The sequence below is a fragment of the Bufo bufo genome, chromosome 9, assembly GCF_905171765.1.
Source record: "Bufo bufo chromosome 9, aBufBuf1.1, whole genome shotgun sequence".
Classification (NCBI taxonomy): domain Eukaryota; kingdom Metazoa; phylum Chordata; class Amphibia; order Anura; family Bufonidae; genus Bufo; species Bufo bufo.
Window position 1 is genome coordinate 37,869,855 of NC_053397.1, and position 14,732 is coordinate 37,884,586.

The following is a 14,732-nucleotide window of genomic DNA, read 5'->3' on the forward strand; positions in this document are numbered from 1 at the left end:
GCGAGTTCTTGCAAGGAGCCAGTGATTGACGTAAGATCGCTCTAAAGAAAACACACAGACACAGTGTCAGCTTAAGATCTACTTTTAGAAATACAAGTCTTATAAATACACAGACATTTTTCCTTACAGCGCTCATAGGGGGGTCATCATTAAACTTTGCACATTCTTAGATGGAAAATCTGCGCCTTTCTAAACGTTTATCTGATATCTGTACTGGAAGCATATTTGTTGTCACTATGATGTGGACGGTTAGGCCTCTTTCACCCGGGCGTCGCGTGTGAGGGCCGGAAAGGATGCGGGTGAGTCGCAGGAAAATCGTGCGATTTTGCCTGCGAGTGGGGTGAGTTTTGTATGGCATTGCGTTGTGTTCTTCAGTTTTTTTTCACGCGAGTGCAATGCATTTTGCACACGCGTGAGAAAAAACTGAATGTGGTACCCAGACCCGAACCCGAACTTCTTCACTGAAGTTCGGGTTTGGTTAGGTGTTCTGTAGATTTTAATATTTTCCCTTATAACATGGGTTATAAGGGAATATAATAGCATTCTTAATACAGAATGCTTAGTAAAATGTAGCCCATATTATAAGGGAAAATAATACAGGGAAAACACTTTAATGAGGTCCGGGGTTGCTTTCATCCCTATCATCTCCTAGCAACCATGCGTGAAAATTGCACGGCATCGCAACTTGCCTTGCGGATGCTTACTATTTCACGCACACCCATTCATTTCTATGGGGCTGCGTTGCTTGAAAAATGCAGAATATAGAACCTGCTGCGATTTTTCAGGCAACACACAAATGATGCGTGAAAATCGCCGCTCATGTGCACAGCCCCATTGAAGTGAATGGGTCCGGATTCAGTGCGGGTGCGCAGAATTCTCGCCCATGTGAAAGGGGCCTTAGGGTAATACCACATGGCGTGGTCGACGGCCAAACAGGACACACCTGGCTCTAATAAGAGCAAGCTGTTTAAGTCAGTCTGCATTGTTAATGGCCGCGCTGTATTATAGGGGTCGCACGGCCCATTAAGAATTATACCAGTGCGGTCTCTTTCGTTTAATTAAGGCCTGTTTGGCCACGTGATTCTTGATCACAGCACTGCCGTGTCCCAACAAGCCATGTAGTCGTACCTTTATAGCTGTGTCAGCAGCTTTAATGTCCGACTTTGTATTTATAAGGCCATATTAGCACACAGAAGAATGGTTGCAGAAATTTTTCCCCTATTCATAATGGAATGGCCTCGAGCAGAATCCCCCTTGTTCGCTGACTAAACAAACCCATTCATACGAATGGAACTGAACTGATATCTCATCTTGCAGAAATTTCTGCTTTGTGAATACACCCTAAGGGCACATTCACACGACTGCGCCATGTTTTGCCAGATCTGCAAAACACCGATGCCGCCCATGTGCGTTCCGCAATTTGCAGAGCTGAATGGGCAGTCCATTATAGAAATGCCTATTCTTGTCTGCGATTGCGGACAAGAATAGGACATGCTCCATATTTTTTGCCGGGCCGTGGAACGGAACAACAGATGCGGACAGGACACGGGGTGCTGTCCACATCTTTTGTGGCCTCATTGAAATGAATGGGTCCACACCCGTTCTGTGTGAATGAGCCCTAACAATGAGTATGTCTATGGAGGACACTTACATTGGACAGCTTTTCCACACACTCGGACATGAGTTCCCCAGTTAACTGTCAGATAAAAAAAAATTACACTATTATTATAATGTTATATAACAAGCAGCAATGACGCAAAAAAGACTCTCCATTCTCCCAGATCACTTTCTAGCACTGCCTATATGGATTTATCAATTATGCTAATTTATCAGACACAAATGGACAACAAGGGAAGATGAGACATTTTAATATTTGCAAATATTACTCTGCAGGGATACATTTCATCACTGGAATATAGCTCCAACCATAATAGTTCTGTACAAATGTTTCTTTCTGTAATTACCGAAATGACTTCCTTAGGCCTCATTCACACAACCGTATTTTGTATCCGTGTCAGTTGCACACGGACCCATTCATTTATATGGGTCCGCATCTGTGTGTCCGTTCCACAAATTATAGAACATGTCCTATTCCTGTCCATATTTCTAGTGATGAGAGGTGTGGTTTGCGGACCGCAATACGGACACGGTCATGTACATGAGGCCTTAGTTATAGGATCAGTTTTAGGGCTTTTGTTTAAATGTGCTGAAAATAAATAGATTTTGGGGAGGGGCGGGTAACCGTTCTTACCAAATCACACGTCAGGTCCAAAACTGGATTTAAAAGGCCTGTGCCGTGCTGGAAAAACAGAGGAAAACGTAATAATTAAAAAATGCAGGTATGTGTTAGCATAAAAAAATAAATGGGGTAAAAGATCCAGTTTCTTTGTGCCACAGTATGACTGCAAAGAAGAGAGGAGGTTGTGCAGAAAAACAAGTTACAAGTCCTCTTTGATTATTTGTGACATGACAAATGTGTTTCTTGCTATTTGATTTTCAACTGCAGGCTCTACCCCTGTTTGCTTCTGTTTCCTATGTACACTCCTGTTTCCTGTGTACTCTCCTATTTTATGTGTACTTTCTTGTTTCCTGTGTATACTTCTATTTACCATTTTTGCTCCTGTTTCCTGCCCAAAACACTATTTCCTATGTACCCTCCTGCTTGCTGTTTTTGCTCCTGTTTCCTGTCTATGCCATTATTTCATGTATATTCTCCTGTTTCCTGTGTACGCTCCTGTTTCCTCTGTATGCTCCTGTTTCCTGTGTACGCTCCTGTTTCCTGTGTACGCTCCTGTTTCCTGTGTACACTCCTGTTTCCTGTGTACACTCCTGTTTCCTGTGTACACTCCTGTTTCCTGTGTACACTCCTGTTTCCTGTGTTTGCTCCTGTTTGCTGTGTACGCTCCTGTTTGCTGTGTACGCTCCTGTTTGCTGTGTACGCTCCTGTTTGCTGTGTACGCTCCTGTTTGCTGTGTACGCTCCTGTTTGCTGTGTACGCTCCTGTTTCCTGTGTACGCTCCTGTTTCCTCTGTATGCCCATGTTTCCTGTGTACATTCCTGTTTCCTGTGTACACTCCTCTTTGCTGTGTACGTTCCTGTTTCCTGTGTACGCTCCTGTTTCCTGTGTACGCTCCTGTTTCCTCTGTATGCCCCTGTTTCCTGTGTACGTTCCTGTTTCCTGTGTACGTTCCTGTTTCCTGTGTATGCCCCTGTTTCCTGTGTACGTTCCTGTTTCCTGTGTACGTTCCTGTTTCCTGTGTACGTTCCTGTTTCCTGTGTACGCTCCTGTTTCCTGTGTACGCTCCTGTTTCCTGTGTACGCTCCTGTTTCCTGTGTACGCTCCTGTTTCCTGTGTACGCTCCTGTTTCCTGTGTACGCTCCTGTTTCCTGTGTACGCTCCTGTTTTCTGTGTACGCTCCTGTTTCCTGTGTACGTTCCTGTTTCCTCTGTATGCCCCTGTTCCCTGTGTACTTCCCTGTTTCCTGTGTACGCTCCTGTTTCCTGTGTACGTTCCTGTTTCCTATGTACGCTCCTGTTTCCTGTGTACGTTCCTGTTTCCTGTGTACGTTCCTGTTTCCTGTGTACGTTCCTGTTTCCTGTGTACGTTCCTGTTTCCTGTGTACGTTCCTGTTTCCTGTGTACGTTCCTGTTTCCTGTGTACGTTCCTGTTTCCTGTGTACGTTCCTGTTTCCTGTGTACGTTCCTGTTTCCTGTGTACGTTCCTGTTTCCTGTGTACGTTCCTGTTTCCTCTGTATGTTCCTGTTTCCTGTGTACGCTCCTGTTTCCTGTGTACTTCCCTGTTTCCTGTGTACTTCCCTGTTTCCTGTTTAACTAAACAGTCAAATATAAAGCAATTATAACAAAAACTTACAATAAGTTCCTCAATTAGTTCAACTGAAGTTCCGAGAACACTGCCAACTGCAGCTCCAAGATGTCCCTAAAATAAATATAAATTCTGAAATTCACAACATTATTTTTAACACCTTGAGGACTGGGCCAATTGTAGCCCTGAGCACATGAATATTTTTTTATTTTGCCTATTCACATTCAAGCTTTACAACATTTTTTAGAACTTTTTCAATATAGCTGTTCAAAGCGACACGTTTCTCAGAAAAGTCATGCACCAAAAAGAATTCAGGTAACTTGTCTGCAACTTGCTGTCTCGCGGCTACTTTAGAGCTGCAATCTGGCTGTACACAACATGGCCAGGACACAGGGACGTCCTATGTCACACACAACTTACACTGTGGTCCCTGATGGCAAAGTCACATGCAGATTGCGACCAAAATTCCAGCAGTGTTGGATTTTCTGCAATTGTCACATCTGTCACAGAATGTCGTACTGCGACTCCATTGCCAATCATAGCAATGTCGTACGACTTCCCTGTGGCCCTAGCCATAGGCTTTGTTTCTTATACGACCAGTGGCTCTTTATGTAGCTACATATCCATTAGCATTCACTTTATATTAGTTTTTATTGGAGTAAAAATGCAGTCAACCTTATTTCTTTTCAGCATACACCAACATACAACTCCATGCAGGTGTTGTCCTTGGTCAGATTTGAGCTCAGGACCCCAGCGCTGCAAGACACCAGTGCTAACCACTGAGCCACTGTGCTGCCTTAGTAAGCAAGTTGTAAGCTTACTGTATAATGTGCTATGGGTATGATGTTACCAAGTGTATGTTATTTCATGTCTTGTGACTTGTTTTAAAAAGTGTTTGTGAGAGGTGTTTTACTGTTGTTTTTAATTCATGTTTTTATATTGGACATATTTTAAAGAATATCTGGTGATTTATTTTGAATTGTCATAACATGTTAATATCTATTTTTTTAAATCCTAAAATACTTCAGTTTTCACACTGGCCACTAAGCCTAAAAATAGGCACCACTTCTTGGTCTGTACAGATCACTTTACTTCAGTTATCTGCTTATCATTACTGTCAGGAGTACCATGACAGATATCACCTATGTGTATAAATAATACAGGATCTACCATTCACAATAGGTAATATCACAGCTTATCTACTCCATCCTGACCTCTGCAGAGACTCTTATGGAGACGTATTGGCTCTGGCTCTGACTTATTAGCTCTTATTGCTCTGTGGAATAACAATATGCAAAGAGGTGTTTCCCAAGGAAAGAGGACTGCCTTGCAGCGCCACATTGGGGAAGTGGCTCCCTATCAGAGTCAAAATCCAACTTTTTTAACTAGCCTTGGGACATAACAAGGGAAAATAGCCAAGCCAGAGATAAATCCATAGACATCTGTTTCAGGGTGCACTGCTGGCCAATGCATCCAAAGTACCTCACCCAGCCACCCAGAATCCTACTCTGTACTGATGAGGGGCAAGCACCCCGAAACATCTGCCTATGAATTTTGGTGGTAAATTCCCTTTAAGAAAATGGGCAGCATAGCGGCTCTGAGGTTAGCACTGGTGCATTGCAGCTCTGGGGTCCTGGATTTGAATCTGAGTAAGGACAACATCTGCATGGTGTTTGTATGTTCTCCCTGTGATTGCGTGGGTTTCCTCCTATACCCTAGGCCAGTGATGGCGAACCTTTTAGAGACCGAGTGCCCAAACTGCAACCCAAAACCCACTTATTTATGGAAAAGTGCCAACACAGCAATTTACCCTGAATACTACAGTCCAACATAGTATATCTTCCATGTACTTTATCTTGTAGCTATAATAACCTGTCTACCTTCAGTGCTCTGCCTGTGCCGTTCATAGTTCGCCCTGCGCTGATGAATGGCAGGAATCGTCTAAGGCATATTGGTACACCATAGACTTTTTCCAGGATGCGGGTGCCATATGTTTGCCACCACTGCCCTAGGCATACTGATATGGAATGTAGATTGTAAGCTCCGCTGGAGACAGTGAGTGATGATGTCTGTAAAGCTCTGCGGAATATGTCAGCGCTATATAAGTGAAAAAAATAGGTAAAATCTATAGCAGAATTCCCTATTTTCATGTCGTAAACCAGGGATGTTCAACCTGTGTCCCTCCAGCTGTTGCAAAACTAACACTCCCAGCATGCCCTAATAGCTACAGGCCAGGCATGGCCAACCTGCGGCTCTCCAGCTGTTGTAAAACTACAACTCCGACCATGCCCTGCTGTAGGCAGTCTGGGCATGCTGGGAGTGGTAGTTTTGCAACAGTTGGAGAGCCACATGTTGGGCATCCCTGTCCTAAAACAATTAGGCCTACTTCAAGGACAAACAGATAATAGATATTTTACAAGTATCCCTCGGCAGGACTTATTTTCCGTCTTACATTACAGAACAAGACAGAACCGTTATTTGTGCCCTTATTAGGATGGATCAAAATGGAATGCCTCTAAAGGCTTCTGTTTTGCATTTCGTCCATAAATTCCGTTATATTCCATTATAACCCTGTTATAATAGAACAGTATACCGGAATATACAACGCATATGTGAACCCACCCTTAGTCACTTACCAGTATCTCTTCGAGACTAAGTATCTTGCCAAGAGAACAGCCAGTACATCCCTGCCAAGGGAAAGAAATACGTCATTCATTGTTACAAAGTAACATATACAGTTGAACCAACATCTCAAGACATCAGCCAGGAGGTTAAAGCTTGGGCAGAAATGGGTCTTCCAAAAGGACAATACCCAAAGCGTACTGCCAAACTGGTTACAATTATTCTGGCATTTGGCAAATAATAATAATTATGGTAATCCTAATTCACCAAAAACAGGAAAGGTTTATTCTGATTTCATGTCAGATATTGAGAAAAACCTGCATATGTGTCTTTTTATATAGTGTATGCAAACTTCTGGTTTCAACTGTATCATATCTAGAAATCTCACTACATTGAAAAGTGCGCTAGTCATAAGGTTAAAGAGGACCTCTCACCAGTACAGTCCACCGTTCCTCTGTTATTCCTCATTGAATTGTATAAATAGATAACTGGGTGTTACCAGTTGTGGGTGTGTCCCTGCACATTGACTCTGTCCAATCCTTGCTGACAGCGCCAGACTGTGTAGAGATACACCCAATGGATGAAGAGAAATGATAACACCCAGTCATAAATGTGTTCCCCAATTGTTGGGTAACCAGACCCGTCAGGAGGGATAAAAGGTCATCTTTAAATACAAATTCACTTTACAATTTATGCTGGGCATACATAGATGTACATCAGTCAAACCCAGTTATTTTGGCGGGACCAGACGACCATCTAAGGCAGTGATCAGCAACCTTCGACATTCCAGGTGTGGTCACACTACAACTCCCAGCATGCACACTAGCTTGGCTGTTTGCACAACTCCCACTGAAGTGAATGGAGCATGCTGGGAGTTGTAGTTTCACAACAGCTGGGGTGACGGAGGTTGCTGACCCCTGATCTAAGGTGTATAGCGGTCTCCCGACTGTACCCCAAAGGCCATAAGGATTGGGCAGTTGGATTTCAACTTGCCTGATCCTTTCTTTCTCAAGGAGATCCACCAGAGGAGTCTGGCAGCTGCTTTCTCTCCTCCCTTTGTTTAGAACACATGGATTCTTGGCCAAGCCGAGCAGACCTGGGGCACTAGGTGAAATAGCTTGTCTGGTCAACAAGTGGCTAATGTGTATGGTCATCCCTCAATAATGTATTAATACATACCGGTATGGCTTCTCAATATAAAGTGATTATATTGCCGTTTTAAACAACAGATACTGGGGGTAAAGTCTGTGATCAGCGATAACTCATTGGGCAGAACCTGTTTCTTTCTCCATTGAGTTATACAGGGTCAGACAAGACTTAGTCAGGTATCAGAATTTCTTTTGTGCTGAATGCAGTACTGAACCTTTCTATCTATTCTGACAGTCAAAAACAACTAAAGCCTGAAGAAACAGAAATAACAACAGAGCCCAAAAAGTAATTTTGGATTTATCGATAATAGAGGATTCAATACAGTTTCATAAACCATAAAGAGATTGAAATGTAAATGTGCTGCTTAGGCTAAGTTCACACTTCAGTTATTTGGTCAGTTATTGTGAGCGAAAACCAGGTGCGGGTCAAAATCACGGAACATTTGCCAATCTTTCCATTACACCTGATCTCTCAGTAGGCTTCACTACTGGTTTTGGCTCACAATAACTGATGGAAATAACTGACCAAATAACTGAAGTGTGAACTCAGCCCTAATTCTAATAATTAATAATAGCGGTTTGCTCTTCTTACCAAAAAATCCCTCAATTCTTTTTCAAATGCTTCGTAGTATTCGAATCTTTTATCCAACTGCAAGGTCAAAAAATACATTAACAGTCAGTTCACTTGGCAGATAGCAAGAAAACAGCACATTTATTTTGCAAGTCAAGTTACAGGGTATTTTTTTTTACAATGTAACAGGATTTTCTTGAGACAATTCCATTTCGCTAAAGGAGTCCATGAATGCTAAACTGATCAGATGCTGTCCCACAGCCAGGATTCAGGAACCAGCACTTGGATCTGAATACTTTTATAACTGCATGTAATTAAACATTTTACATAACCACCGAGTAAAAAGGATCTGCATAGCGCCACCTGCTGTTTGCTCTTTTTCTAATTTCTCTGTCCTGCTGACTGAGATGGAAGCACATGCTCAGTTCCAGCACTCAACTGCTACCAGCTGCAGTAGAAGGGACACGCCTAAAAAGTGCACGCCCCCTAAACTGCCAGCTTGGAATAAATCTAGCAGATCAATTGGAGAAATGAATGGGGAGATCTCTGGATCAATGCGAGGTACCGGGCTGGTTCTAAGTTTGTTAGAAAGAGACTGACATGTACGAGATGAAGTCTGATTTTTATTTTTTCATTGATCATGGGATAACCCCTTTAAAGTTATGGCTGGACTGGGGGGCAGAGCCTTTAGGGGAGGCCAACATGACTGGGGGTTTGGTTCAGGGAGAACCCGGGGGTTAGGGATAGGCTAGTTTAATTAGAGGGGTAAGTTTAAAGAGACCCTGGGGGATTGGGATTGGCTGATTTGAGTTTAGGGGTGGGGGACGAGGGGTTAAAAGGTTGAGACAGGGAGAAGAAAGGGGCCATTTTAAGTAGTTCAGAAAAGAGTTAAGCCCAGGGCCGTCTTTAATATTGATTGGACCCTGGGCAAAAATTTACTTGGGCCCCTGGATCCCGCCTTCGCGCACCCTAGCATGCAATCACACCCTCCACCACAAGACACACACACCTGGTAGAGTCCTGTGAATTACTGTAAATACTTCCAGTTCTGAAGACTCCAGCGGCTCAGGATCAGTGCTCTGGGCAGCTGGGCTCAGGCTGGAAGTGGGCACCGCTCTGCAGGAAGGAGACCAGGGCTCGGCTCACCCTAGTGTTACAGTGCACCCCAGCACCCCACAGTATGCAGTATAGCACCCTATAGCATACAGTAAAGCAGTATAGCACCCCACAGTATACAGCAACCCAACGGTATACAGCACCCCACAGTATACAATAGAGCAGTATAGCACTCCACAATATACAGCTCCCCACAGTATACAGCACCTCACAGTATACAGTATACAGCACCCCAAACTATAGAGAACACAGCACCTCACAGTATACAGCACCCCACAGTATACAGCACCCCAGGTATACAGTAAAGCAGTATAGCACCCCACAGTATACAGCAACCCAAGGATATACAGCACACCACAGTATACTGTAGAGCAGTATAGCACCCCACAGTATACAGCACCCCACAATATACAGCCCCCCACAGTATACAGCACCCCATAGTATACAGTAGAGCAGTATAGCACCCCACAGTATACAGCATCCTACAGTATACAGTAGAGCAGTATAGCACCCAGTATACAGCACCCCATAGTATACAGTAGAGCAGTATAGCACCCAGTATACAGCCCCCTACAGTATACAGCCCCCACAGTATACAGCACCCCACAGATCCCACAGTATACAGCCCCCACAGTATACAGTAGAGCAGTATAGCCCCCACAGTATACAACCTCCCACAGTATACAGCACCTCACAGTATACAGCCCCCACAGTATACAGTACAGCAGTATAGCCCCCTACAGTATACAGCACCCCACAGTATACAGCACCCCAGGTATACAGTAAAGCAGTATAGCACCCCACAGTATACAGCAACACAAGGGTATACAGCACCCCACAGTATACTGTAGAGCAGTATAGCACCCCACAGTATACAGCACCCCACAATATACAGCCCCCCACAGTATACAGCACCCCATAGTATACAGTAGAGCAGTATAGCATCCCACAGTATACAGCACCCCACAGTATACAGCACCCCATAGTATACAGTCTCCCACAATATACAGCACCCCACAGTATACAGCCCCCCACAGTATATTATTATAGCAGCCCCTGTCACCTTTTCCTGATGTAATCTTCACAAAAAAAGCTCCACAAGACTGGAAAACTTCTCCTGCAGCAACACTCCTGGTAGACAGGACCTTTGATGACCTCATAGCCATGTGACCAGTAATATTGCTAGGTTACTGGTCACATGGTGATGATGTCATCTAAGGTCCTTAAGAGAATCACAGCTCTCATAGTTAGCTGCCTGGAGTGTCGCAGGCAGGCATGGCACTCCCTGTGTAGCTGACAGCCTGACACCCGGGGCAGTGGCCAGCAGGGCTCAAAGGCAGCTGCCTTGGGCCCCCCAGGAACACTGCCCCTTTTGCCCCTTGTTAAAGACGGCCCTGATTAAGCCACGCTAATTTGGTCTGAACCAGGGCCGTCTTTAACAAGAAGCAAAAGGGGCAGTTGCCCCGGCCCAGTTGTTCCTGGGGGGCCCAAGGCAGCTGCCTCTTGAGCCCTGCTGGCCACTGACCCCGGTGTCAGGCTGCCAGCTACACAGGGAGTGCCATGCCTGCCTGCCGGCACTCCAGGCAGCTAACTATGAGAGCTGTGATTCTCTTAAGGACCTTAGATGACATCATCACCATGTGACCAGTAACCTAGCAATATTACTTGTCACATGGCTATGAGGTTATCCAGACTGCTCAGTCCTCCGCCATCCACTCTCCTCAAGTTGCTGCATCACAGGCATCGTCACTATCAGATAGTGAAGACTCTCAGGACTCATCTGACAGCATTGACTCCTCAAAAAAAGCCTGTGGCATTTTAGCATTGCTTCATATAGGCAAATCCTGAAGAGATCTCTCTTCTGAAGACACTGGAAAACAAAGTGAAGAGGGTGCTGGAGTATCTGCTGCAACCACCACCATATACCATACCAGCACTGGACAGTAGTAACCATTGGTCCTAATGGAACCTTCCAGCCGCTACGGCGGCAGATGGGTTACAAGGCTTACAGACATTGGCAATGGCCAATGCTAGTATTAGCCAGCAGGGCACAACTATACTTCAGTATAAACAAACATCGGATGCCCAGCAGATCCTTGTTCCCAGCAACCAAGTGGTTGTACAGACTGCAGCGGAGATATGCAGACTTATCAGATCCGTACCACTTCAACCACCACCTCACTACCACAGACTGTGGTTATGACCTCACCCATTACGCTGACTTGTCCCCCAATGAAGTCAGACAACCCACAACTGAAGAGTGAAATAAGATTAATGAAAAACAGGGAAGCAGCAAGAGAATTGCCGGAGAAAGAGAAAGAATACGTCAAATGCTTGGAAAACAGAGTCGCTGTTCTTGAAAATCAAAACAAAACTTTAATTGAGGAATTAAAAAGGGGCCATTCAGTGGTGATTCCGAGCTGGCGGGCAACGGCTGGAGGCAAGATGGCTCATTCTGGTGGGAAATCAGTTTTTTGGGGCTTCAAGGCCCTCTGGAAGGAATTAACATTTAAAGAGTTTTAATGGTTATATATATTATATGTTGTATGTTAATAAAACGGCTGCTGTGGCCCAACCATTCCAGCTTGGTGTCCGAGTTTTTTTAAGGTCAAGGAGGTATCTGGGTTGGAGATGTATCAGTGGGGAAGGGGTCATTTAAGTGGCAGGTGAGTATTAGATGGGTCGACGGCAGGTAACCAATACTTTCGTCACATGTTTTACACTACATTTACTGTACCTCATTTCCTTCTGTGCTTACAGATCAATTTCTTTCCAATTTCCAGCAGTTGCGGGACACTCTGTGAACAAACACAATCACATGGCAGTCACTGAGGCAGCACTGAGCATCTAATTGACTTATGCAAAATTAATAAATCATAAAATAGTAATAAATAGTTGATGTAAGAATAACAATGAAGTGGAATATGCAAATAACATATACTGTAAAAAAAACTAAGACTGCACATATTCCGACAATTACACCCGCATATACAGTGGGATGCGAAAGTTTGGGCAACTTTGTTAATCGTCATGATTTTCCTGTATAAATCGTGGTTGTTACGATAAAAAATGTCAGTTAAATATATCATATAGGAGACACACACAGAGATATTTGAGAAGTGAAATGAAGTTTTGGATTTACAGAAAGTGTGCATAATTGTTTAAACAAAATTAGCAGGTGCATAAATTTGGGCACTGTTGTCATTTATTGATTCCAAAACCTTTAGAACTAATTATTGGAACTCAAATTGGCTTGGTGAGCTCAGTGACCCCTGACCTACATACACAGGTGAATCCAATTATGAGAAAGAGTATTTAAGGGGGTCAATTGTAAGTTTCCCTCTTTTAATTTTCTCTGAAGAGTAGCAACATGGGGGTCTCAAAACAACTCTGAAATGACCTGAAGACAAAGATTGTTCACCATCATGGTTTAGGGGAAGGATACAGAAAGCTGTCTCAGAGATTTTAGCTGTCTGTTTCCACAGTTAGGAACATATTGAGGAAATGGAAGACCACAGGCTCAGTTCAAGTTACGGCTCAAAGTGGCAGACCAAGAAAAATCTCGGATAGACAGAAGCGACGAATGGTGAGAACAGTCAGAGTCAACCCACAGACCAGCACCAAAGACCTACAACATCATCTTGCTGCAGATGGAGTCCCTGTGCATCGTTCAACCATTCGGCGCACTTTACACAAGGAGATGCTGTACGCGAGAGTGATGCAGAGGAAGCCTTTTCTCCGCCCACAGCACAAAAAGTGCCGCTTGATGTGGGCTAAAGCACATTTGGACAAGCCAGCTTCATTTTGGAAAAAGGTGCTATGGACTGATGAAACTAAAATTGAGTTATTTGGCCATAACAAGGGGCGTTATGCATGGAGGAAAAAGAACACAGCATTCCAAGAAAAACACCTGCTACCTACAGTAAAATATGGTGGTGGTTCCATCATGCTGTGGGGCTTTGTGGCCAGTGCAGGGACTGGGAATCTTGTCAAAGTTGAGGGAAGCATGGATTCCACTCAGTATCAGCAGATTCTGGAGACCAATGTCCAGGAATCAGTGACAAAGCTGAAGCTGCGCCGGGGCTGGATCTTTCAACAAGACAACGACCCTAAACACTGCTCAAAATCCACTAAGGCATTTATGCAGAGGAACAAGTACAACGTTCTGGAATGGCCATCTCAGTCCCCAGACCTGAATATAATTGAAAATCTGTGGTGTGACTTAAAGAGAGCTGTCCATGCACGGAAGCCATCAAACCTGAATGAACTAAAGATGTTTTCTAAAGAGGAATGGTCCAAAATACCTTCAACCAGAATCCAGACTCTCACAGGAAGCGTTTAGAGGCTGTAATTTCTGCAAAAGGAGAATCTACTAAATATTGATTTCATTTCTTTTTTGTGGTGCCCAAATTTATGCACCTGCCGAATTTTGTTTAAACAATTATAGCACACGTTCTGTAAATCCAATAAACTTCATTTCACTTCTCAAATATCACTGTGTGTGTCTCCTATATGATATATTTAACTGACATTTTTTATCATAACAACCAACGATTTATACAGGAAAATCATGACGATTAACAAGGTTGCCCAAACTTTCGCATCCCACTGTATGTACAGTGTATACACTCACAGTAAGTTCTTATACTAAGTGCACCCTTGCTGAGTTCTGAAGAGTGCAGGAGCAGGACTCCAAACCGATGCATACAAGTAGAAGGAACTCCAAAGAAGTTCAAAGTGATAATTTTATATGTACAAGTCCAAATTTACCACACACCATACACACACTCCTCTGGCAGCGGTTTATCTCCTTGCTACCAAAAGGATCGGGCAATTGAATCCAATGTGTCCAGTCGATATCTCCCCGGATATCAGCTCTCGGGGGACAGTCAGGAAGCTACCATACATATTAGATGGTTGGCCAAACCTGCCAAAATCAAATGTGTATGACCCGCTTAACTTTGGATTGCTTCACTTGCAAATAAACTATCACTCTTAACTTCCTTAATTTCCTTCTACTCATATATATACTGTACATACTTATACAATATGGATCAAGTATACAGATGCACAAATATAGTAAAACACCATATTTTTTGCTCCATAAGATGTACTTTTTCCCCCAAAATACTAATATATGCAAATGAGCCTCTAGGAGTAACGGGGGCGTTACCATTACACTTAGAGACTCTTCTCTCTCTGCAACTGCTGCTTCCTCTGCACTTTGATTGACTTTAGGAGAAGACAGGGCTAGGTGTGATCACATTTATACTTCCTGCCCTGCCAATCAATGTACAGAGCGTGCAGCAGTTGCAGACAGAGCAGAGCCTCTAGGTGTAATGGTAACGCCCCCGTTGCTCCTAGAGTCTCATTTGCATATATTAAAACATAATTTTCCTCAGTAATGAAGGCACATATGAGCATGGGACCAACACAGATGCTTTCAGCTGC

The 14,732-nt window shown here is 43.8% G+C and overlaps 1 pseudogene; it reads left to right on the forward strand.

The window, feature by feature from the left end:
- The first annotated feature begins 912 nt into the window (after window positions 1–912).
- On the forward strand, window positions 913–11,804 carry LOC120979773 (annotated as a pseudogene).
- The last annotated feature ends 2,928 nt before the right edge of the window (window positions 11,805–14,732 follow it).